Source organism: Mytilus galloprovincialis, chromosome 5 (genome assembly GCF_965363235.1).
Source record: "Mytilus galloprovincialis chromosome 5, xbMytGall1.hap1.1, whole genome shotgun sequence".
NCBI lineage: Eukaryota > Metazoa > Mollusca > Bivalvia > Mytilida > Mytilidae > Mytilus > Mytilus galloprovincialis.
Genome location: NC_134842.1, coordinates 30621663 through 30646435, shown reverse-complemented (window position 1 = coordinate 30646435; position 24773 = coordinate 30621663). Strand labels below are relative to the sequence as shown.

General features: G+C 32.6%; 1 long non-coding RNA gene across 1 annotated transcript; it reads right to left on the bottom strand.

The window, feature by feature from the left end:
• Positions 1 to 18633: 18633 nt before the first annotated feature.
• Positions 18634 to 21835, bottom strand: LOC143075581 (uncharacterized). The gene is made up of 2 exons (XR_012978356.1): positions 21721 to 21835; positions 18634 to 19095 (listed from the first exon to the last, which is right to left on the bottom strand). It is a non-coding gene; the product is annotated as an uncharacterized LOC143075581 (long non-coding RNA).
• Between the last annotated feature and the right edge of the window lie 2938 nt (positions 21836 to 24773).

Genomic DNA, 24773 nt, shown 5'->3' with positions numbered 1-24773 from the left:
TATATTTAAGTCGAACTTTTTTTAGGTCAAGTATAAATTCCTACATGTTATTGCTGAATTAAAACCAGATACCTGTGTTTTAATGTTCTTGGCTTTCCTTTGCATGATTCAACTACTAGTAACTTGAAATAAGGATACTTCTCATTTGTTTCAAAACGTGTCAGACATTATATAAGAAGTTGAATCTCGTTTCATATTCAAAAGAGAGAGGTTCAAAATTTGAAATGATATTGTTTTCACAATCAGCGTTTACACATTTAGGTAATTGTATATGTTATGATTAATCAGGATAAGAGTAGTTATTTTTATTAAATGTTCCATACCGGTCACGACTTCACCATTATCAAGGAATTGTATAGAAGTTATTGATATATTAACCATTACTATTAAGTCCATTTTTTGTAATATCCCTTTGACGTGGCTCGGTACTTAATCATCCCGCCAATGTGATATTGTGCCGTGGACATTTTATGTATTATTGGCTTTAATTTTTGTTTATGTGCTTTGTGTCTATGCCGTATTGTTTTTCATTGTTGACATATTTGTTTCGCTGTTTTAATAGTGATCAAGGTTATAACACAATGGTGACTGATGTACCCGTATTTTTGACATGTTAACCTTCTATGTCTTTTTGTTTTGTTATAAAAGGTGTTGACCAAACATTACGTTGTATGAAAATATATATAACTATGATAAGTACATTATATAAACTTCATAAAAGGGGGCTCAAATATAAGTGTTGAAATTAAAAATATTTACTCTTTTTGATCTGACAATACACTTTTTCGTTAGAAAATGAGCAAGAGGATAAAAATGTTAATACCCTAATCTCAATAAGTAGAGTTCCCTATATTACATATGAAGATAGAAGTTTGTTGGATTGTGTAACAGGTCGGGAAAACTGCCTTATATGGAAATGCATGAAGTAGCATATTTATGTTCTCGCACATATAATTGTTTATTTACGTGTAGTGTGACGAAATTTGTTTTTACCTGTTTTTTTAACCAATCCACTAAATGAGTAACAATGCATGATGGACTACTACCGTAACGTGTTTACAATCAACCAAAAAAACGCGTGTTATTTACTGAACTACAACACATTTTTTCGTGCAATGCGGGATTAACAATTTCTAGTTTTTCATTTTTGTATTCACATTTATAGTTCGTGATATAAAGTACTTGTTCCATACTCAGATTAACGAAGAGTTGTTTCTATGCGAAAAAACGAGTTTTTGAATAACCCGATATACAGCCATTAATATGTGTGATGAAAGTGAAAAACTCAATTACCCATCAGAAAAACTGTTGTATAATAGTAGATAGTTAAAGAAAAATATATGATTCTTGAATTTTGTGTTCGTAAAAAAGGCGTAGACTTAGAGTTTGTCAAATATCTAATGAGGTCATTAAACTTTCGATGTTTGGATTTTTTTACACATTCAAGTCTTTTTCGGTCCCTTTATATCTTACTTTTCAGCAGTGAACCTATGATTGCTTACTTTACTACATTGTGTCTTGGATGGAATGATGTCTCATTTGTCACTCATACCTCATCTTCTTATTTGTATATACATGGCACGTTTTAGAAAAAAACAACTCAATAGATAATATGGCACCTACTATGATCCAGAGGATTAAAATAATTAGAGAAATTGCATATACGTCAATAGCAGGGCAGCCGAATGATAAGAATACCTCTGATGTACATTTTGAGATAAAATTAGCAACAGACGAACTTTATCGATAGGTGAAACTATACAAAGTATGTTAAGCTATTTACCGTCCCCGCTTTGAAAACACTTATTTTTAGCATACTGAATATTATGGTGCTCTTACTTTTAGTGAAGGTCCTGATAAAAAAAAGTTTACACTTCTAATACGGATAGAAGTGTTTCAGTGCCAGTCTTCATGTTTTTCGAGACAGAAATGTATTTGGAATGACATTATACAGGTTTAAAAGAACAAATTTTCATACTAGACAGTGGTCAATACATCTTAAATCTCACTGTTTCACGCCGTAAAATTGTTCACATGTAGAATGCATCAATGCGAATAAACTGTTAAACTACTTTTGAAGCCCGTAAACAATACTTTTTAATCTGAGCATGCAAATTGAAGATTATGTTATATATTTTACAATAAACATATTCGCAGAACAAAACATTTATTTTGAGAGTCCCAGACACTTTATTAGTTGACAGTTTTTCCACTAGTTCCACGTGTTTTCAATTTGTAGTAAACTCGTAGTAGCCGCCAATGCATTGTCGTTCATTCAGTCGATTGATCATTATTTCAAGGCCGATTGGCCTTGTGTTTGGGAAATTACCATGAAAATATATTCTGACGTCCGGAAATCTAGACCTGTGTAATTTTTACATAAATGTTAATCAGCACAAAATGACTTTGGACTAGCTGTCAGTAACTGAAAGTACTCTCAGATCTATTGTTAGAATGTACAAGTACTGTATTTCTATTTTTATCCGCCTGATGAGTTCAGCCATTTCGACTGATTTTTAGTTCTTATACGTTTATCTGTGCCATTTGGTCTCTTATAAAGACTTGTCTCCTTGGCAATCATACAACACTAAGTCCTCCTTTTTTATATGATGCGACACAAAATCGTTATATACCTGTTATACGATAAGCGATCGACCTAATGTCGTAGTACTATTTGCAGTACTGTGTAAACCAACAAGTCTTATGTATAAAGTAAAATCTCAAAAATACTGAGCTCCGAGGAAATTCAAAAAGGAAAATCTCTAATCAAATGGCAAAATCAAAAACCCAAACACATCAAACGAATGGATAACAACTGTCATATTCCTGACTAGGTAAAGGCATTTTTTTATGTATCTGCTTTTTTTTAATTATAAATATTATGAAAATTTGTCACTGTTAATTTTATCTCAAATTATGTCCCTTTGTAGTAGCGATGAATCATCAGAACTTCACATTATGTGTACCAAATGTTTAACTAAGCGATAATGACGTTTACGGATACATGAAAGAATTGATTGTGTGCGATTGAAAAATTTACTGAATAAAAAAGAAAACAAATGGTTCAGCGCAAAAAAACAATTGATCACAACAATTGATATATTGTGATGAAAGCAATTGAATAATGTTTCAACACATCGCAGTTTGCATTCTAAGCTTAGAAAATAATGACTTTTGAATCGGGTGGTTCATTTGAAGAAAGACATACCATTCTGTATGTAGCTGACCCATGTCAGGAGCCTTTAATCTAGAAGTTGTGGTTTTTGCTATATTCAATATTTGTTTTTCCTTTATGGTTTTGTATATAGATCAGGCCGTAGTTTTCTCGTTTAAATTGTTACATTTAAGTCCTTTTGGTGTCTTTTATTGCCAACTATGCGGTATTGGTTTAGCAACTGTTGAAGGCCGTACAGTGACATATAGTTGTTAACTTTTGCGTCATTTGGTATCTGGTGAAGTGTTGTCTCGTTAAAAATCATACCACAGTTTCTTATTATTCTATCATTTAAGTTGGAAATAATTTTATATCACTTTATAAACACTTTTAACCAATTATCATTTCACATGTACACATTTTTATTCGGGTATCTATAATGAGTTTATTTACAACCACTGGGTCGTTGACACTGCTGGTTGAGTTTTAATTCAACGAGGGTATCACCAGCCGAGTAGTCAGCACTTCTGTGCTGACATGAATTATCATTGATATGATCATATTTATAAATTAACTGTTTACAAAACTTTTAAACTTTTGAAATACTAAGACATTTCTACCTCAGGAATAGATAACCTAAGGTGTATTTGGCAAAACATTTCGCAATTTTCATCTTGTTCTGTACATTTTAAAGTTTTTCTGAGCAATTTTGACAAGCAGTATACAATTTTTCTTTAAATCTAGATACATAGTCAAAAAGATTCAAGTCAGTGTGTTCAGCAAGCCACTTTTCCTTAATCAATTTTAAAAGTCCCCCTTTCAGTAGAGCCAAATACCAACTGAAATGGACTAAAACCAAGGGATTCTTGAACAGTCTCTCGGACCGCAAAAGGTAGAAAGTGAACTCCATCATCCCGGTCTCTGTCAAAATGAAGACAAAAAGTTATAATCATGTTCTTCAAGGTTTGATTAAAACGTTCTTAGGCACCTCGGGATGCTGAAAGGTTCGTCAAAGGCTGGTGCTGGTTAGTTAAACTTTTTAAAAGAAAAAGAAAGATACCAAACAACAGAAATGCCATAGGATCGCCATCAAGGGCCATGGGAAAGAAGAGTAGAGCGGCTAGCAGGACAGGAGGACAGAGAGGGCAGAACGAAGAAATCCCCCAAAAGAAGGACGGAGCTGGCCGGAAAAGAACTGCCAAGAAAACACAAGGGGTCGGATACGTGGTGGCAGAAGGACCGGTGGAAACTATTGATTTCTCATCAGGTAATGAGTCGGAGGAGGATGCACGAGCGTTCCCCGCTTTAAGGCACGACCCGTTACACCAAAACTTTGAAATTGCAAATAGTTCCGTTGATTTCACTCCGTCACAAGAATCTAGCATTCATGACACAGTGGGGGAACACGTGCCTTTTACAATTAAGGAAAAAATTTGGGAGGGAAAGTTTATTGAGCTTCATTCTCTTTTGAGAACGCTAAAAGCAATGGAAGAGGTAGACGAGGGCGATTTGAAATTAAAAAGGGGGAAAATTTGCATTGAAAAAAAGATCGTCGAGTGTTTATTTGTCCATAAATGAATGGACTTCAGCATTCATGGTTTTATGGGTGTCTACATTGAGAAATACAGTACACGGGCACAGGAATTGTTAAAATATATATGCGCGATATAAGATTAGCGGCAAAGAGGTCAGAAAACTGGGCCTCCTACGACGAGCAATTTAGGCTAAAAATAGAAAAGAATCCAAATTTATCTTGGGGAAATATACACGGTGAATATTGGCTATTACACATCACATCTCCCACAGTACAAAACAGTGTGTCAGTGCAATCACAGGGTTATAGACCAACTACACAACACCCGCTAATTTAATGATTATAAATTCCTAACTGTCAGTATTAATTATAAGCCAATTAAACTATAATAGTGATCACGTATAATGTAAACATAACAATCTTTCCCCTTTTAATTTAGAAGATCAAGATAAACTTGATTATTCTCTAGTGAATGAAAGTAATAAATTCAATTTGCACTCAATATTGAACTAAATAGCTACAAGCGTTACTGTCTATATATTAAATGTTCAATTATGAAATCCTAAACCTACAGTTATATCACTACACTAACTTAACCACAAATATTTACAGTCACATGTTTTCAATAAGTCTCTATGGTGCCTTGCTTACTCTTTCTGTGCGGTTCGTAACGATAGTGTCATCAGCATTTTCAACTGTTTTATTTTCGGTTAGTTTAGTTTGTTCGGATTCATTGTTATTTTCAGAGTTTTTGGTATCGCGGTTTGAATTACATGTTGGTACTGTAATGAATTCAGTGTCAATATCAGATATGGTAATTTCAAGTATGTTTGGTATGTCTTTGTTTTCCTGCGGTACGAATTCACGAATCTGATCAATATGTCTCTTCCATACTAAATCTCCAACTTGGACTTGATAAGTTACTGTTCCGAGTTTATGAACGATAACTCATTGTTTCCACTTGTTATTGTCTCTATAGTCTCTTTAAGATTTGGACTCCCTCCCTACTGGATGCAAAAAGAATTATTTTTTTTCACCATCTCCTCATTTTATTATTATTCACTGTGGAGCTAATGATTTGACAGATTTAGAATTGACAGGGAAGGGTTTAATTGAAAATGTAGAATAGTCTACCCTAGGTTACCAGGCTTTATTTAAAAAGGTAATTATCATATGGTCTTCAATGCTACAGTGCGATACTGGCATTTTGCACCTTTGAATGCGGGTGCAATAATAGAACAGAACAGAAAAAGAGGAATTTAGTGGTCAAAAACTTTGTTGTAGAAAACGGGGGTAAAGCTTTATTACATGAGAACATTAGGGCAAGTGAAGTGTCTTTATACAGAACAGATAGAACTCATTTGTCAAAACTGGAAATCAGATTTTCTAAAATAATATACAAAGGGGGGGGGGGTGTTGAGTCTTTCCTACGTACATTAAAATCAACTTTTTCAAAGATTCAATAATGAAAAAAAATTGTGGAGGTGAGAACCCATGTCAGATTTGGTAGCTGACTTGTGCTCTCATGTGGCGGTCCAGGGAGACTGGTAGTGATTGGGGGATTATTTCACTCGGCCCTTACTCTGGGCCTGACAAGTTCTAATATTTGCAGGTTTGGAAAATGTGGTTAGTGGTAACGCTGGGGTCTACAGATGGGTGACTCTGGGACCTCCTCCACCTCATCTTATAGAGGGAAGGCCTACACCTGCCAACAGGTGGGGCACTAATAACTGGATCATTGGTAATACGAGTGTTTTCCCCGGTCACTCCCCATGGTAGGTGGCGATGTAACCGTGTTTAACTACCAGGGGTTTTATGATACTATGTCAACATAGGTCAGCTGATAGCCATTGTGTATAGGTAATCGGTAGTCACCCTGGCGCCTCAACAAAATATTTTAGAATACTCTGTAGCCAAAGTAATGCCACAAAGTAAAAATGTATATTCTTGTCATGAAAATGTAAATAGAAGTTGGTGTAATAAAATGTATGTTTAATTAAGGATTGTTTTTGTATAAGTTGTAAATGAAATACAGAGGATGGAACCTCTACACAAATGAGTATAATATACAGAAAGTCTGTAGTATTTTAATTGTGGTGTTTGTGAATTCTAATTAACAACAGACAAAGAGAGACAACTCTAGATTAATTTTTAACATAGTTTAGAACATACGTCAACAACTCTTGATCGTTGTTCTTCATCTCATTGTTATTCGTTCAGTACTGATATAGGGTCTTCTTATTATATGAGTATTGCAATAAATAGAGATTATAAAAAAATTATATTTTCAATAATCTGGTTTAATTCAATCAAATACATGTTAGGGTGCGTGGGTGTTGCAGCCTGTAGCTCATTGTCATATTCGGCATGGCCAAAGAGGGCGCTCGCAGCTTGAATCAGAATTTTGAAATTTCCGTATCAGCTTGAATTAGAAATTTGGAATTCCCGTATCGGGCACTTGTTAATTTGCTGTCAACTAGAAAGCAGGTGTTACACAAATAAGTTAAACTTTTTAAAACCCGTCCACCCTCCCTATGAGAATAGTTGCTGCTGTTTTTGTTTTATATTTTCAGGCACTTGTTTGCTGTATTTGATTGGAATATTATGGTTACCAGTATCCAAGCAGGACCTTCATAGTATTGGACCAATACAGGATAATTTCGAATAAACTGGCGTTTCTATGAATTGGACATTTCCGTTAACACTTTATGGACTATTGTGATTTAAGCATCCAGAATTAATTTTAGTTTTTAGTTATTAACAATTTTATTAAATGGAAAGAAAACAAGACATTTTTAAGAAATTGATTATCTTCTACTATCCTTAGGCGCAGAGTCAATTGAATGGGGGAGGTCCAGGGAGACTGGTAGTGATTGGGGGATTATTTCACTCGGCCCTTGCTCTGGGCCTGACAAGTTCTGAAATTTGCAGGTTTGGAAAATGTGGTTAGTGGTAACGCTGGGGTCTACAGATGGGTGACTCTGGGACCTCCTCCACCTCATCTTATAGAGGGGAGGCCTACACCTGCCAACAGGAGGGGCACTAATAAGTTAATCATTGGTAATACGAGTGTTTTCCCCGGTCACTCCCTATGGTAGGTGGTGGTGTAACCGTGTTTAACTACCAGGGGTTTTAAGACACTATGTCAACATAGGTCAGCTGATAGCCATTGTGTATAGGTAATCGGTAGTCACCCTGGCGCCTCAACAAAATATTATAGAATACTCTGTAGCCAAAGTAATGCCACAAAGTAAAAATGTATATTCTTGTCATGAAAATGTAAATACAAGTTGGTGTAATAAAATGTATGTTTAATTCAAAGGATTGTTTTGTATAAGTTGTAAATGAAATACAGAGAATGGAACCTCTACACAAATGAGTATAATATACAGAAAGTCTGTAGTATTTTAATTTTGGTATTTGTGAATTATAATTAACAACAGACAAAGAGAGACAACTCTAGATTAATTTTTAACATAGTTTAGAACATACGTCAACAACTCTTGATCGTTGTTCTTCATCTCATTGTTATTAGTTCAGTACTGATATAGGGTCTTCTTATTATATGAGTATTGCAATTAATGACCTGTGTAAGGTCATTATTTTCCTTGATTAAAATGAAACTATAATTTACTTAAATATTTAATTCGTTTGATAATTATCGTGTTGTTGATTAAGGCATAAACAATTCTGTCCTCCGTTTATTAGACTGAATTACAAAACATCGTTGTGGACGAATATTCTAATTCGAAAGAAATAAAAATGAAATTCTGTTAATTTATTGCTACATTAAAGGAACAATATCTGAGATGAATTTGATAATGCAAAACTCTTCATAACACCTATTTTTACATCTGTATATACCTATACCTTTTACTCTATCAAACAATCAAATGACAAAATATTTTAATTTCTATAGAACATTCACGAACTTTATGATAGGGTTGGGTTGGCATGGTGCCGGGGGGGGGGGGGGGGGGTTGATATTAAAGTATGACTAAGTTCTCTGTTAAAAAAAGGTAGTGTCATTCAAAAGTGAAAAAAAAAAACAAATAAATCTGAACAGCTCGTCAAAAACTCTTGACAAAATTATCTGCTTCTCCACGATGTAATTGTGTAGAAAAAATAAATGAACAAAACATAGCATCCCCCTTTCATAAACTTAGTTGATATTACATTACTTACAAAGTAACTTGTATTTTTCATACACCGTAAAACTTCATTTGTATGTTGCATCATGCAGTTACTGTGATATTTCTGTTATAACTAAATAGTGATTGCTAAAGCTTGTATTTATATTAATAAGTTAGTTTTGTTTCCCGTTACAGACGAGATGTAGGGCATCTCAAAATCAGAACGCATCAGAAAAGAATATCCAACTTTAGTGTGGTATTTCAGATAGAACTCGGGGTGTCAGGATGGGTCAAAGAATGACCTCCCTCCGGTTGGTTTTTCATTTGATCAATCCTGACAACATACGACAAGAAAAACCTTAAAATATGCACAATCTTTAATATAATTTTCTGCTGCTTTATTTTCAAATACACATTTATCTGTTGTTGATTTAAATTCAATCTTTCAAGTGAAGGATAAAAAACGCCAGGTTTAAATAAGGACAAAATATCAAATGAGACAAACAAAAGTAGTAGAAAGAAAACTATAACAGAGGGGGCGCTGAATTGAAAGTATTAATAATATTAATACTTTAATAGTACATGGAGAATATTTAGTAAACTAGTAAATGACTACTTAATCTGTTCTCTAAATGAAATAATAGAGATAAACGGACAATGCTCATTTATACGATTATGACTAAATTAGTTAATTATGAATAATGTAGGCATCGTGTCATCATTGACATTTAAGTGCAAAAAGTAATAAGTTCGTTAATAACATAGTAATTGATAATAACTGTATCATTTGTATACTTAGATATGATTTTAAATATACAACTTATCAAGATGGTAAAACAGTAAAATTGAGAATGGAAATGAGGAATGTGTCAAAGAGACAACAACCCGACCAAATAAAAAAACAACAGCAGAAGTGAATGTAAAGTTCAGCTATTTGGTTGCTTTATCCTCAATCTTTTTTGAATATTGTTTTCGGTATTTCTTCAGCATATATTTTTATTTCATATAAACCATTGAAATAAATATGCAGGAACCTGTCGTTCAGTGGTTGTCGTTATTTGGTGTGGTTCATAAGGGTTTCTCGTTTTTGGTTTTTATATAGATTATACCGCTTGTTTTCCTGTTTGAATGGTTTTACACTAGTCATTTTGGGGCCCTTCGCAGCTTGCTGTTCGGTGTGAGCCAAGGTTTCGTGTTGAAATCTGACATCTTCTCACATCTATGTGATTGGTATATAAGTGCAATCAACAGCGAAAAAACACTACCGTGATTCATGCTATGATAAAACGATGGGTTAATAGGTGATTTGTTCAATGTTTTGAAAATGATGCTCTGGGAAGATTTGGACCGGCAAATGATAAAAAAGGTTAATTAGAGATATTTATTATGAACAGTGCCTTGAATTATTAACTTGTAAACTTTGTAAAGTGAACCTTAAGATCGAGGTCAAAGATACCAAGGGGTCATACATAAACAATAATAAGTCAAAAAGAAACTGGCGATACCATAAATAAATAAACGATAAAAAGACAAAAAGAGCAACAATGGATTGAAAACAACGACCGAACTACATCATACTCACACAGAAACCGGATCGCCGGTGGTCTGGGATGATAAAATATCTCCTCCACATGTGGCATTCGTTGTATTACTTCAAAATAAATATTGATCAGTTAAATCAAGGCATCAAGTAATTCATGATTTGTACTGTCTTCTTATAATCATAAGACATCAAGAACACCTTAACAATTGGTCATGTACATTTTCTAACCCAAAAACGTGACCAAATGTAAAAAAAAAAAACAGAATGATAAGATTGACTGGTGTAGTAAAATGACAACAACACGTTATAAATTATTATGCGTCCGAAGAGCTTTTCTGGATCTCCATTAAATCTCAAAGGCGAATATTAGAAACCCAATGGTGTATAAGAATCAAATCAGTTGAGGAGCTTAATGAGTTCGAACGACCTAAAATAAAAGTCAAATCTATCTTAAGATCAATCACAAGAATACTGAACTCCGAGGAAAACATTTGTTTCTGAATAAACTCAAAATTTATAAACAAACAATGATAAAAAGGTTTGGTATCATGTCAGTACTAAATTACTGAGCCGATGATACCCTCGGGGACTGATTGTCTTTTAGCAGCGGTGTTCAAATAACTTTATATAAATTTGAAGTGTTGATCGATTTGAAATAAGTTGCCTAACAAAGAAACATTCAAGATCAACCTTTAATCAATATCATTGTAACGTTGAATCAAATGCAATTAAATGATTAAACATAATTTTGCAGCAAATCCTTCGTGTCCTGCTGGACGGACAATTCCAACTTCCATCACAGTTGCAGTCACACTCATACCGGTAACAGCCACTGTTATATTGGAAACGACTGTTTCCCGTGTACGTTTGTCTTCTTACTAGACAAGTGCTGCAATTAGACCCATAACATATGTTCGTTGCATCCTGAGGAGGGCAGTCCCAACTTCTATCACAGTTACACACGCAATTATAACGCAAATAGCCTAGTATAAACTGAAATCGGGAATTTCCCTTATATTACTGTTCATTGACTACATTGTCTGCAACTGCTTGTCATGGTGAAGCTTATTAGCACCAAGAGAAAAATAGCTGTTAAAGTGTGAAACATCTGAAATAAAATGCATATCATTTACATTTGTTGTCATTGAATGACCTATCTTGTAGTATTTATACATAATATGGTAATGTTTAAAATAATATTATTTAAAGTCCTATCAAACTTTATAACAAAATATATAGGAGGGACAAAACGAGAGTTGTTTCATAAGTTTGAGTCTGCTTCTATGTTACGCAGTCTGGTGAAAGTTGTGACAGATTTATACCTTTTTATTCGCAAGTCTGTTTTTGCAATGGAAATTACTGTTTTATGCTAGGTCGTTTGGTAGTTTGGTTTAATTCTTTTAAATTGTATGATTTAAATTGTAGGTAAAAAAATGTAGAATTTATGATTCGGACTAAATTCAGGTAGTCACCTTTAACAATTTTTATACTTTTTCAAATCAACTTGAATTTTCATCAAAATCTACAGCTATCTCAATTATATATATTAATCTTACAATACCAGGCTAATTGGTGATTTGGTTAATTGCAAATTTAAATATCCAATGTATAGGTTTCTATCTAAATTAAGTCAAGTCTGAAAATTTTAGCTTTTTTGTTTTACTTTTAATTAAATCCTTAAATATGACAGCAATACACCAAACGAGCAAACAACCTAGCATTCTGTAACATCAATGTACAATTGAGATAGCTGTAGAGTTTTATGTAGATCCAAGTTTATTTTGGAAAAGTTATAAAAAAATTTAAAGGTGACAGTCTGAATTTAGTCCAAACTGAAAATGCTAGCTTTCTTTTAACCTATTAATTATATCCTTAAATTTGACAGCAAAAAATCAAACTACCAAACAAACTGGCATTCTGTAAGATCAAAATATAATTGAGATAGCTGTAGAGTGTTATAAAAATCCAAGTTGATTTTAAAAAGTTATAGAAATAATTAAAGGTGATTATCTGAATTTAATCAAAACTGAAAATTTTAGCTTTTTTTGCCTATTAATAAAATCCTTTGTTTTGATAGCAATGAATCAAACTACCAAATAATGTAAAATCAATATATAACTGAGTTAGATGGGCTGATTCAGACCAATCTAGACTAAATTTAAAGGTCAAGACTGGTCGAAACAGATCGAGACTTGCGAGACAGGTCACGACTGGTCGAGCATTTGTCTAGACCATTTCAGACTATACCAAGATTATCAAGTGCTGAATCAGACTTTTAAAGTAAATTCGAGACCAAAGTCGAGTACAGTTAAATACTGTCGAGATTATGTCGAGTCTAATCAAGTAAAATCTGTGCTCGTCCTTACTGGTCGAGCATAAGATATGGTCTTTTCAGACTCTGAGCACTTTGTAGTGTTATTAAGAGAGAATTTTTTCCCGTAATTTTTTATCATCAACGACTAAATGCTAATCTTGCATGCTTGGCTTTGCCCAAACATTTAGAACAATGATGTTATCGTTCTGAATCATAGTCGCTAAAACGTCTTTATCAGAAATAAAACAAGTACAAAAACTGATTCTCATGTTTACTAATAAGAATTGTGAAATGAAAATAAAAACAACATAAAGATGGCACTGAAGAATTTAAAAAGGTCTTTAAATTACAAACTTGTGAGTCTTCGCATATCAAATATAAATACTAAAAATGTAATCGTTGATACATTCCCAGTGGTTGATTAACCTCGCTGTTATGACAATGAACGATCTGCCAACTTAACTAACAACATAATAGTATCATTTTCAGATTATTCCATGTAAATTGATACAGAAACCATTATTATATACGAACAAAACTTTTTGGTATTCGTAATGATTTGAGAAAACTCAACGCTAGGATTTTAACGCTTTTCTAACTAAAATTGATCGTTCCTTTAAAAGCGAACAAAAAATACAAATGGTGTCGTTGATGTTTATAATCAGTAGTAATCGTTTCATTTTCTTATCTTTATCACTTCTATGTGATAAAGGTCATAAACTATGTCACATTAAGCGTCAATAAGAAGTCGTTCCTGTGATTTCATTTGTATCCTTTCTCAGATGTAGCTGCTAAGCGAAATCAACGAAATTTATTGGATTTTTTTTCTGACATTAATTTCCATTTGACTGTCAACAAGTTTTTTTTTATCTATTTGCTTAAAATAAGAGCGATATAGTGTTTTTGTAAGGGTCTGGGTGTTGTTTACAGAATATACAGTAATGATCTAATGAATAACAGAAAAAAGAAAAGTTAGCAAAAACTAAAAGAAAACCTAAGTAGATTTGCTGATGCTAGCAATAGCGGATATCACCTTCGTCCCCTAATTGCCATGGTAACGGAAGCCATTTTGAAAATTCAAGTTCAAGTTCAACAGCGTATCTACATATGCCAATTAACATATCTGTAAATTTTCATTAGGTTTGGACCAATTTTAAAGTTTGGACAAATTTGCTGTTTCCATCGTAACTGTGATCAATTCCAATTACAAAGACAGATATCACATTGGCACATGCCATGATATATATATCCATGTAGTTTAATTGGCTTTCGTGTAATAATCTTTCAGAGAATGCTGTTTAAATATATTTCCCTATAAGGTCGATGCTAAACTTCCCCACTGCTTCCACGATAGTGGCATTCATTTTGAAATTTTCAAATACCGTCTGCACATGCATACCAGGTAACAATTCCATAAAGTTTCATCAAGTTATGTCTTATAGTGTAGGATTTGGAATTTAGAATTTATTTCTCATTTAAGTAGAGTCTATGTCAACGGTAGCCATCTTGAAAATGCAATACCCCGTTTGCAAATCTGCACAAGCTGGTAAATAGTATGGTACATTTGCTTTAAAATTGGTTTATACAACTCTGAGATAAAAGCTGGACAAAAAAAAACAGAAAGAAAAATAATCATAAGACGAAAAAGAAACATAGGATAAAAGTATTTGAGTATGTCAAGCAACTCCGTTGAGTGTGACATAAGTAGTGGCTGCAAAAATCTTAAGTATAGTTTAGAAAATAATAGAAACACAACAATACAATACTGATTTAAGTAACAAACAATGGTCAGAATAAATAATTAATTTAGTACAATATAATTTTCATGAGAATGGTACATTATACGCGTCATAAGGATGCAGAAAATGCCCTAACATTCAAAGAAATACAAAAACCAAGATCTCATATCAGACCTTATTAATTAATTAACAAGACTCTACACTCAGTGGAGAAAACCCATAGCAAGAAGCAGTTTGTTGCATACGTTTGACTTCTTCAAGAGACGTTGAAGACCTCAAATGCGCAGTTAACATTCACACTTCACAGCAAACATCTTTATCGAAAGCAGTAGATAATCCTGCAATAAATGTCTATCATTTGTGGTATAAACTATTAAGGAAGAATAGTGACGATTTTAACTCATACAAATACACATGCGGATTGCAGTTTTAAGTATATGGTGTAGTATCATCTGGGACCATATCTCACATTGGTTGGTCCATCCTTGAATGTTGATTGAAATATGCATATAATTGTCACAGTAATGGTATGATTCAAAATATAACTTACTTTGAACATGTTAAACCAGAACTATAAAAGATATTTTAACTTGCTAACACATGTTTGGATCAGACCCCAACCAATCTTTTAATGCACGATTTATAGTATAGTTTAACGTATGGATGAACTCATCATAAATACAAGAATAAAATTTGTATACGCCAGACAAGCGTTTTGAATGCAAAAGATTCAACAGTGACGTTCGAATGAAAAAGTTAACAGACGAATGTTCATCTGTTTCAAATAAGTATTTGGTCCAAAAATAATGATAAAAAATCCTAGCTACGGAGCGCCATCATTGAAGATGTGATAAAATGTGTACATGTAAAGTCCAAAGTAAAATATTTCCATTGATAATTTTGTATGTTGTAAGTTTCAGAATTAGTAGTTCATGAAAAATTAGATACATAAAAAAATTTAAGATACCTTGACAGTGTTAAATACAACTCTGTCACAATCTATGCTACAAGAATCGATTGAAAATGTTTAAATAGAAATAGTTGATGAAAAAATAATTTTCAAATTAAATATAAGTACAAAATGTAATTGAAGAAAAAACCTTGGTTATTATGGTTTATCATTTAAGGTAAAACAATTGCAATTAAAATCTGTTCTCTTTGTAAAGTACATTGTAAAATGAAGACCAATGCACGTAACACTGATTATAGCGAGTTATTCGTGTTTAGTTATCAACACGGTTTTGACATATTCTTGAACTGTAGTCATTTAAAAAAAAATACTGCATATTTAATTCTGAAATTTTCAACACCTTTTGGTACTTGAAATTTAGTTTGCATGAAAGAAATGAATGAGATAGTAAGTAAAAGAAGACCATGATAGGCTGATAATGTTTGTTCGAATTCGTTCATCTTCAAGGTTTACGACTGTTATTCGGGCACAATTTACTGGAGAATTTATCTATGACAAAGAATAATTAAATCAGATTGCCATCTTCTTTTTATGCAACGTATCACACCAAATGTGATAGTATGAATCTTAAATCTGTTATATTTATGTTAAAGATTATGTTTTCAAAAAATAAATAATAAGCCTTTGGGTAAGACTCAACCTGTAATGTTGTCTACAGAAAGATGAACGAAATACCATTTCTAAAAGCATTTACAGCGATTAAGTACATAAATACTACTTAAACATTCAAATTACCAAGTTCGAAATCTTGGGCTATTTCTTAAACCATAAATAGAAGCAATTTAATACAAAAAGAAACAAAATATGGATACTAGTAGCATTACTGTATAGGGATTAATAACCCCGTGAAAAAAAGACATGTCTGGTATTTGAGAAAAGATATAAGTAATCTTTGTTAAGACACCGAAAATTTACATTCAAAGATAAACTAGCGATTGTCATCAATAGACTAATAAATATACATTATGTCCCTACAATTCATAAGTCGTATTCAACTATGATCTCCCCCCCCCCCCAAAAAAAAATACAGTACGATCCTAACAAAGACACCACTGTCAAAGTTCTTGACCATATTGGCATAGTTAATATATAAAAAAAGTATCACAAAAATACCCAGTCAAATTCAAATAGGGGAATTCCATAAAAACGCTGTCAACCAAAGAACAAGTGTAAGCAACTGTCATATTTTAGCTTGGTACAGGCATTTTCCCAAGACACTATTTGACTAGTATGAAATGCCATGCATTTTTGTTTGAAAATCTAACGTGGATTGTATATATAAACTACTTTAATAGCGAGGTCCAATCTGTTAGCCGGCATGACGAAAATACGACGAATCAAAGAATTCAACTTTATATATAACTCATATAGGACAATGATGTAGTTAAGAAATTACACCAATCCACCAAAGTTCCGGTCGAATATTAATATATGTAACTTGTAGTATGAATGCTACGTACAAGCTCCATTCATTAGGAGCACCACCATAAGTTATGGTGTATAGGAGGGGATCTAGTTCACTGTATCGGCACAGATTCAATATGAGCATTTGCCTACCCAGTTCCACAGCCTGGCCGTAGCGGGACTTACTTCCAGAAAGTTAACGTTCCCAAACATGAATAAACACAATGCAATAAAACATACGAACACACCCACTCAACGGATTCACTCCGGGTGTAGTGAAAAAAACCAGGACCTGTTGATACAGAAAGATTCTGAAAAAGAGAACACTGTGCACCTTATAATCAGCATGACTTGTTCAGATAAATATGCGTATACTAGAAATCCAGTCTAAAAATTTGCGACGGTAATTCAAATCAGTCAGGGACTTCAATGAACAACACGACGGGTGCTAACTATGTTACAGGGCCTGCTTATTCGACCAAAGTTCCTATGATCAACCCCGGAATTTAGCCGGTTTGGTGTTGCATAGTCTTTAGTATTCTCTGTTATTTTTTTTTGCTTTTATTTGTCTTATCGTCGTTATGCTTTCTGTCGTCGTACTGTCAGTTCCATTTTGGATGTATGAGATTGTATATCCATTTGGTAACTTTCATCTTTTTTAAATATATATAAATATTGATTTGAACAGCTTTTGTGTTTAATAAAGTTAAACATAATCTAAAAAAAAAAAAAACAACATGTGTACAATGATTCGGTGGTTTTGTGGTTTCATTATGATTCTGTTGTTAAATAAATATCGTGGATTGAATTTACGGTCCGATTATACTTTAATTAAATAATCATGATAATTCGTTTTGTAATTATCAGTTCTTCAATTAAAATGCATATCTATAAAAAAGCAACAGTGAAGGATATGAAAATCCCTAAATAATAACAAATAATTTAATTTTAGATGTAACGCGTCTTCTGATTGGCTAACGTTGTTTAGTTTATCAGCCCATAGACATAATTTAGTCATGTGACCGTGACGTCATCAACGTTTTTTTCATGGTTTTCACCCGTTTAAAATGGAATCTAGAATTAAATTATAAGAAATGACTGTAATATTTTATGTCTATTCGAAATAACATAAAAAAATGAGGTGCACACTTTAAAAGAACCCGCTACGCGGGATATTTAGTGTGCACCACATTTTTTATGTTATTTCTTCATAGACAGAAAAAATATTACAGTCATTCCTTAATTAAATGAATTAAAGTGTTTGTTAATTTGTGTTGCTCAACCTTAAATTTTCTATTTTGTGTTTTGTATGAAATTGTTTGTCTTTTGGCCCTTTTATTGTTTTTTCGCACACGTGCTGTTAGTTTATTTTCGTATTACTGGCTTGAATGTGCCGTTGGTATATTTTGCACATACATTGTAGCAATTATTCTCTGCGTGAAAACAAAACAAAAAAGCCCCCATAAAAACACTGTTATGCGTCTGCTGGCTTTTCTGGATCTTTCTTCTCCAGGAAAGCTGAAAGCCGAATATTAGAAACCCCAGAGGTTATAAGAACCAAATCAGTCGAAGAGATACATGATCAAAACGTATTAGAAATAAAACCTAAATCTATCAGAAGACCAACTACGATCGAGGGGTCTGAAACCTGTGTTTCTGAATTAACGCACAATTTATAAACAGACAATTATGGAATGGTTTGGTATACATCTTGTCAGTACTGAAGTACAATGCCGATTGTACTAGCTCGGGGACTGATCTTCTACTAAAAGCGGTTTTATTAATAACTTTATACAAAGTGTTGAACGATTAGAAAATAATGTAATTTGTATAACAAAGAAACATTTTAGATCAGCCTTTAATCAATATTATAATTAAGTTTAATCAAATGCGATTAAATGTCCAAAACATAACTTTTCAGCAAATGTTTTGTGTCCTGCTTGACGGGCAATTCCAACTTCCATCACAGTTGCAGTCGCAGTTAAAGCGGTAACAGCCACTGTTATATTGGAAACGACTGTTTCCTGTGTACGTTTGTCCTCTAACTCGACAAGTCCTGCAGTTCGAATTAGACCCGCCATTGCTTATGTTTGATCCAGAACAAATGTTTGTTGTATCATGAGCAGGGCAGTTCCAACTACCATCACAGTTACACACACAATTATAACGCGAACAGCCTTGTGTAAACTGAAAGCGGGAATTTCCCGTATATCGCTGTCCATTGACTGTACAATGTCTGCAACCACTTGTCGTAGTGACGCTTATTAGCACTAAGAGACATGCAGCCATTAAAGTGTGAAACATCTGAAATAAAATGCATTATATTAACATTTATCATCATTGAATGACCTTCTTGTAGTAATTATGCATATGGTAATGCTCAAAATAATATAATTAAAAGTCATATCAAACTTTATAAAAAAATATTTAAGAAGGACAAAACGAGTGTTGTTTCATAATTTTTGTGTCTGCTTCTATGTTACGCAGCCTTGTGACAGATTTATACTTATTTATTCGCAAGTCTGTTTTGCAATCGAAATAACTGTTTGAAAGTTTTTTATTTAGTTATAATTTTTTTCTCATATTTATTTTTATCATTAACGACAACATGCTAATTTGTGTTTAATAACATGCTTGGAATTTCCCCAACATTTAGAACAATGACGTTCTCGTTCTTAAACATGGTAGCTTAAATTGCTGTATCGGAAATAAAACAAGTACAAACATTGATTCAAATGTTCATAAAAACGATCGTAAAATCAGCTAGCCCCTTAGAAAAATGTGTACTATTGAAAATGGACGTCACACTAAACGCCAAAACATGTGCATTTATATGAACTAAAATTAAATAACATACAAGACTACCAAAGGCCAGAGGCTCCTGACTTGGAACAGACGCAAACATGCGGCGGGGTTAAACATGTTTTTGAGATCTCAACCCTGCCATATACCTCTAGCCAATGTAGAATAAACAAACACACAGCAAAACGCATTAATTAAAACTCTTTAAAATACATACTCGTGACTCTACACATGTCAAATATAGATACTAAACATGAAATCGTTGATACAGTTCCAATAGTTGATTAACCTAGCTGAAATGATAATGAACGAGCTGCTTACTAAGCTAACAAATTGAATATGATATTGTCTTTGTCAATCTTTTTTAGACCATTTCACGTAAATGTATACGGAAACTATTATTGTATACGAATTGGTATCGGTAAATATTTGAGAAAACTCAACATTTTTCTAACTTAAATTGATCGTTCCTTTTACAACGAACAAAAATACAAATGGTGTCGGTGATATCAATAACCAGTAGTTATTGTTTCATTGTCTTAGTTTTATTAAGTCCATATGTTAAAGGTCATAAACTAGGTGAAAAAGCGACAATTAGAAGTCTTTCTATAATCTCATCTGTATTCTTACAAAGATTTAGCTGTTTAGCGAAATCAACGAAATTTATCGGATTTTTTTCTGACATTGATTTCCATTTGTCTGTCAATAAGTTTTTTGTATCTTTTAGTCTAAAATTAATGTGATATGGTTTATTTACAAGAGTCTGGGTGTGGTTTACAGAATTGGCCTTAATGGTCTATTAAAATAAAGAAAAGAGAAAAAATAACAAAATGAGCAAAAAATACAACGCTAGATTTGCTGTTGCTAGCAATAGTGTATTGCACCCCAATTGCCATGGTAACGGCAGCCATTTTTAAAATTCAATTTACTGTTTCCATGGTAACGGTGATCATTTCCAAGTACAAAGACAGATATAATATTGGCACATGCTATGACACATACCTATGTAGTTTAATTGGGTTTGGTGTTATATTCTTTAAGACAATGAGGTTTAAATGTATTTTCCTATAGGGTCAATGATAAACTTCCTCCCCACTGTTTCCATGCCAATCGCAGCCATTTAGAAGATTCAAAATTCTTTCCTTACATCTAGGCATAACAGGTAACAAATTCATAAAGATTCATTTAGTTAGGTCTTATAATGAAGGATTAAGAATTTTGATTTTTTTTTCTAATTTTAGTAGAGTCCATGGTAACAATAGCCATCTTGAAAATGCCATACCCCGTTTGCAAATCTGCCCATGCTGGTGAACATCATGGTATATTTGCATTAAAATTGGTTGACACAATTTAGTTAAAAAAGCTGGACAATAAGTTGAAGAAAAATAATACGAAGAAGAAAAAGAAACATAGAATAAGAGTTTGTCACGCAACTATGTTGAGTGTGCAATAAGTAATGGTGCAAAAGTATAAAGAATAAGTGTTGAAAATAAGAGAAACAAAACAATACAATACTGATTTAAGAAATAAACAATTTAGTGCAACATAATATTCGTGAGAATGTAACATAATAAGCGTTATAAGGATCCAGAAAAATGCCCTAAACTTTAAAGAATTAAAAAAATCAAGATCACCAATCAGACCTCATTTATTTATCAACGAGAGTCTTTACACACATTTGAGAATATGTCAAACAGTAAGGATATACGACACAGTGTAACTTACTTTGAATGCAAACTATAAAAGATATTTTAACTTTCCAACAAATGTTTGGATTAGCCCTCAACCAATCTTCCAATTCATGATTTATAGTATATTCTAACGTATAAATTAACTCATCAAAGATACCGGGATTAAATTTTTTATACTCCAGACTAGTATTTTGTCTGCATGATAAAGTTAATAGACGAATGTTCATCTGATTCAAATCATGCATTTAGTCTAAACAATAATGATAAAAAATCTACTGCTACAGACGTCATCTTGGAATTAGTGAAAAAAATCTTGGAATTAGTGAAAAAAAAAATTCGATCTCGTCGAGTATTTCCCTTAGCAATTTGTATGTTGTAAGTCTATAGTAGTAGTCGTTTATAAAAAAATGTAGATAAATAATAATAAGTAAGATACCTTGCTTGTGTTCTGTGTTTAGTACAACTCTGTCCAGATCTATGCTACTGGATTTAATTTTAAAGGTTTATATACATATATTTGATGAAATGATAATTGTTTAATTAGATATAAGTACAAAACATTAATGTAATAGAGGAAAAAACCTTGGTCATTATGGTTTGACATTTCATGTTGTTCAAAATACAACAATTACTATTAGGATTTATTATCTTTGTAAAGTACATTATCAAATGTAGACCAATGCACGTAATACTAATTATAGCGAGCTTTTCGTGTTTTATTATCAACACGGTTTTGACGTATCCTTGAACTGTAGTCATTTTAAAGATTTGCTGCATATTTAATTCTGAAATTTTCAACACTTTTGGTACTGGAAGTCTAAGTACAAGAAGATCATGAAAGTCTGATAATAATTGTTCGAATTCGTTCATCTTCAACGTTTACGACTGTTTTTCTTGAATATGTCATATTCGGGCACAATTAACTCGAGAATTAATCTATAAAAATGAATACATAAAGCAGATTGCCATCTACTTTTTCGGCATTGTATCACAGCGAATATTGCCATCTACTTTTTATGCATTGTATCACAGCGAATATGATAGGATAAATATTATTCCTTGTTATAAATTCTGTTTCCAAAAAGCTAATTTTCAGATGAGCCTATGGGTAAGACTAAACATGTAATGTTTTCTACCGAAAGAAGAACTAAATGCCATTTTCAAAAGCATTTACAGCGATTTAGTACATAAATACTACTTAAACAAACAAATTGCCATAATCGAAATATTGTGATATTTCTTAAAACATAAATAGAAACAATCACTACAATACGAAATATAAATGATGGATACTAGTAGCAATAATGTATATGAATTATTAATCTGTTGCAAAAAAGACATGTCTGGTTTATGAAAAAAGCAGCACAAACGATATCAATTATCTTTGTTTTAAAGACACCAAAAAAGATAATTCAAAAATTACATTCAAGATTAACATGCAATTTTCAACAATAGACTAATAAACATATATATCTTAAATCTTTATTTTTCTAAATTGTGTTCTATTAGATTTGTATCCTTCATTTATGTACTTTTTTTTTCATTTGTTCTTCAAATTAGATTTCAACACACACACACGGCATCCCTATGGGAAACAACTGTGCGTCTCTTCTTGCAGACTTGTTCCTTTATGAGGAACTTCTTAGGAAGAATGCTAATGCGACGTAAAGCAACCAACAATCAATCAATCTTAGGAAGAAAGTACAGAAGTTAGCAGTATCCTTTAACATGTTTAACTTTAATTTCTGCTATTTAGATGATGTTCTCTCGCTAAATAATTCAAAATTTGTGACTATGTTGAACCCATCTATCCCATCGTACTTGACATACGGATACAACATATTCAGTTAACTCTGCCTCATATCTTGACTTATACTAGACATTGACAATGATGGTCGGTTCAAAACAAAACTTTACGACAACATAGATGATTTCAGTTTCCAAGTTGTGAATTTTCTATTTCTATGTAGCAACATTCTAGCAGCGCCTACATACGGAGTATATATCCCAGTTGATACAATATTCCAGGGTTGTATTTCCTATCATGACTTCCAATATGGGTACTGCTCAAAAGGAAGCTATTAAACAAAGAGTTCAAAATGATGAAATTGACATCATCTCTTCGTAATTTTTACTGACGGCATCACGAGTTGGTTGACCGTTATGGAATTTCCGTTTCACAGATGATAGAGATATGTTCCATATATCGTAACTGCAAGCCCGTCATTTTTTTTCCGAATGTGAACTACCGTATTGAACTTATTTTGGGGTTTTTACTAGCATGACAAACACAACGGATTCCACATGCACATCCTTCCGAGCCACCAGAGATCACCCCCAGTTTTTGGTTGGGTTCGTGATCAATGTTTAGTTTTCTATCTTGTGGTTTGTCTGTTTGACTTTGATTTTTTTAGCCATGAGGTTGTCAGGGTTTTTTCCCGTTGTTACGTTTCGCCTCCCTAAGAACTAAGGCTAGCATATTCATTCATGCCATTTAGGATTTTGTCAAATTATAAATGCCCTTCTTCAAGTAGTACCAACAGAATTCTTTTTATTGCAAGCTTTCAATAAATCTTGATGAATTATTATTTTGTTGACATGATTTTCAATTTAAGTGAAGTTTTTTTTATAATATTTTTTATTTTCAATCTTAATATTGTCTCATTACTCTCGTCGGAGGTTCAAAATATTAAATTCTAGAAGAATCCAAATTATATTATTTAAATGAATATGCCTCACTTTTCGAGTCAAATATCTTTATATGTGAATCTTTATCATTTTTTATATATTTCTTTTCGGAGACAGATCTGAATATTTATTTTTTTTGCATCGAACCAAAAATTAAAACGCTCAGGTGATAAACCATTTTATAAGCTTCAGAATAGATCTGCTTCATCTTTTGACTTTTTGGTGGTCGTAGAATTTACAATGATTGTTGTAGTAAAAATAAACCTTAAGACCACATAAAACTCAATTTTTCTATTGTCTAACTTTCAAAATGTTCACATTGCTCAATCTTTAGTTTATTATATTCAGTACATAGATGTGTATATACTTAATACAAGTACACTGTATCCCTGATGATTATTGTTTAAAGATACTTAAAATATTAAAACAAGAGAGGTAAGATACGAAATAAAATTATAAATTGAAAACAGGAAGGCAACATAATATAACCACTACTGTGTTCTACAAGACAACAGTGGTATACTGCCGTTCAAAAGTCGTAAATCGATTGAGAGAACAAAAATCAAGGGAGTGAGGCCTTATTTGATTTAATAAAAGTCGGCCGTGTACGTACAATGAGGTTTATATATTGTTTTTTTTTTAATTATATGATCATAATACCCTTGATACATGTATGCATAAATCAAGAAGTGCAATACTGGTGACACCTCCTTTTGATAGTGATAAAGCTTTTCGGATCGGTTCAATAAAGAAAAAAAACGCTATCGTCCATGGACTTAAACAGGATATTCACTTATAGTT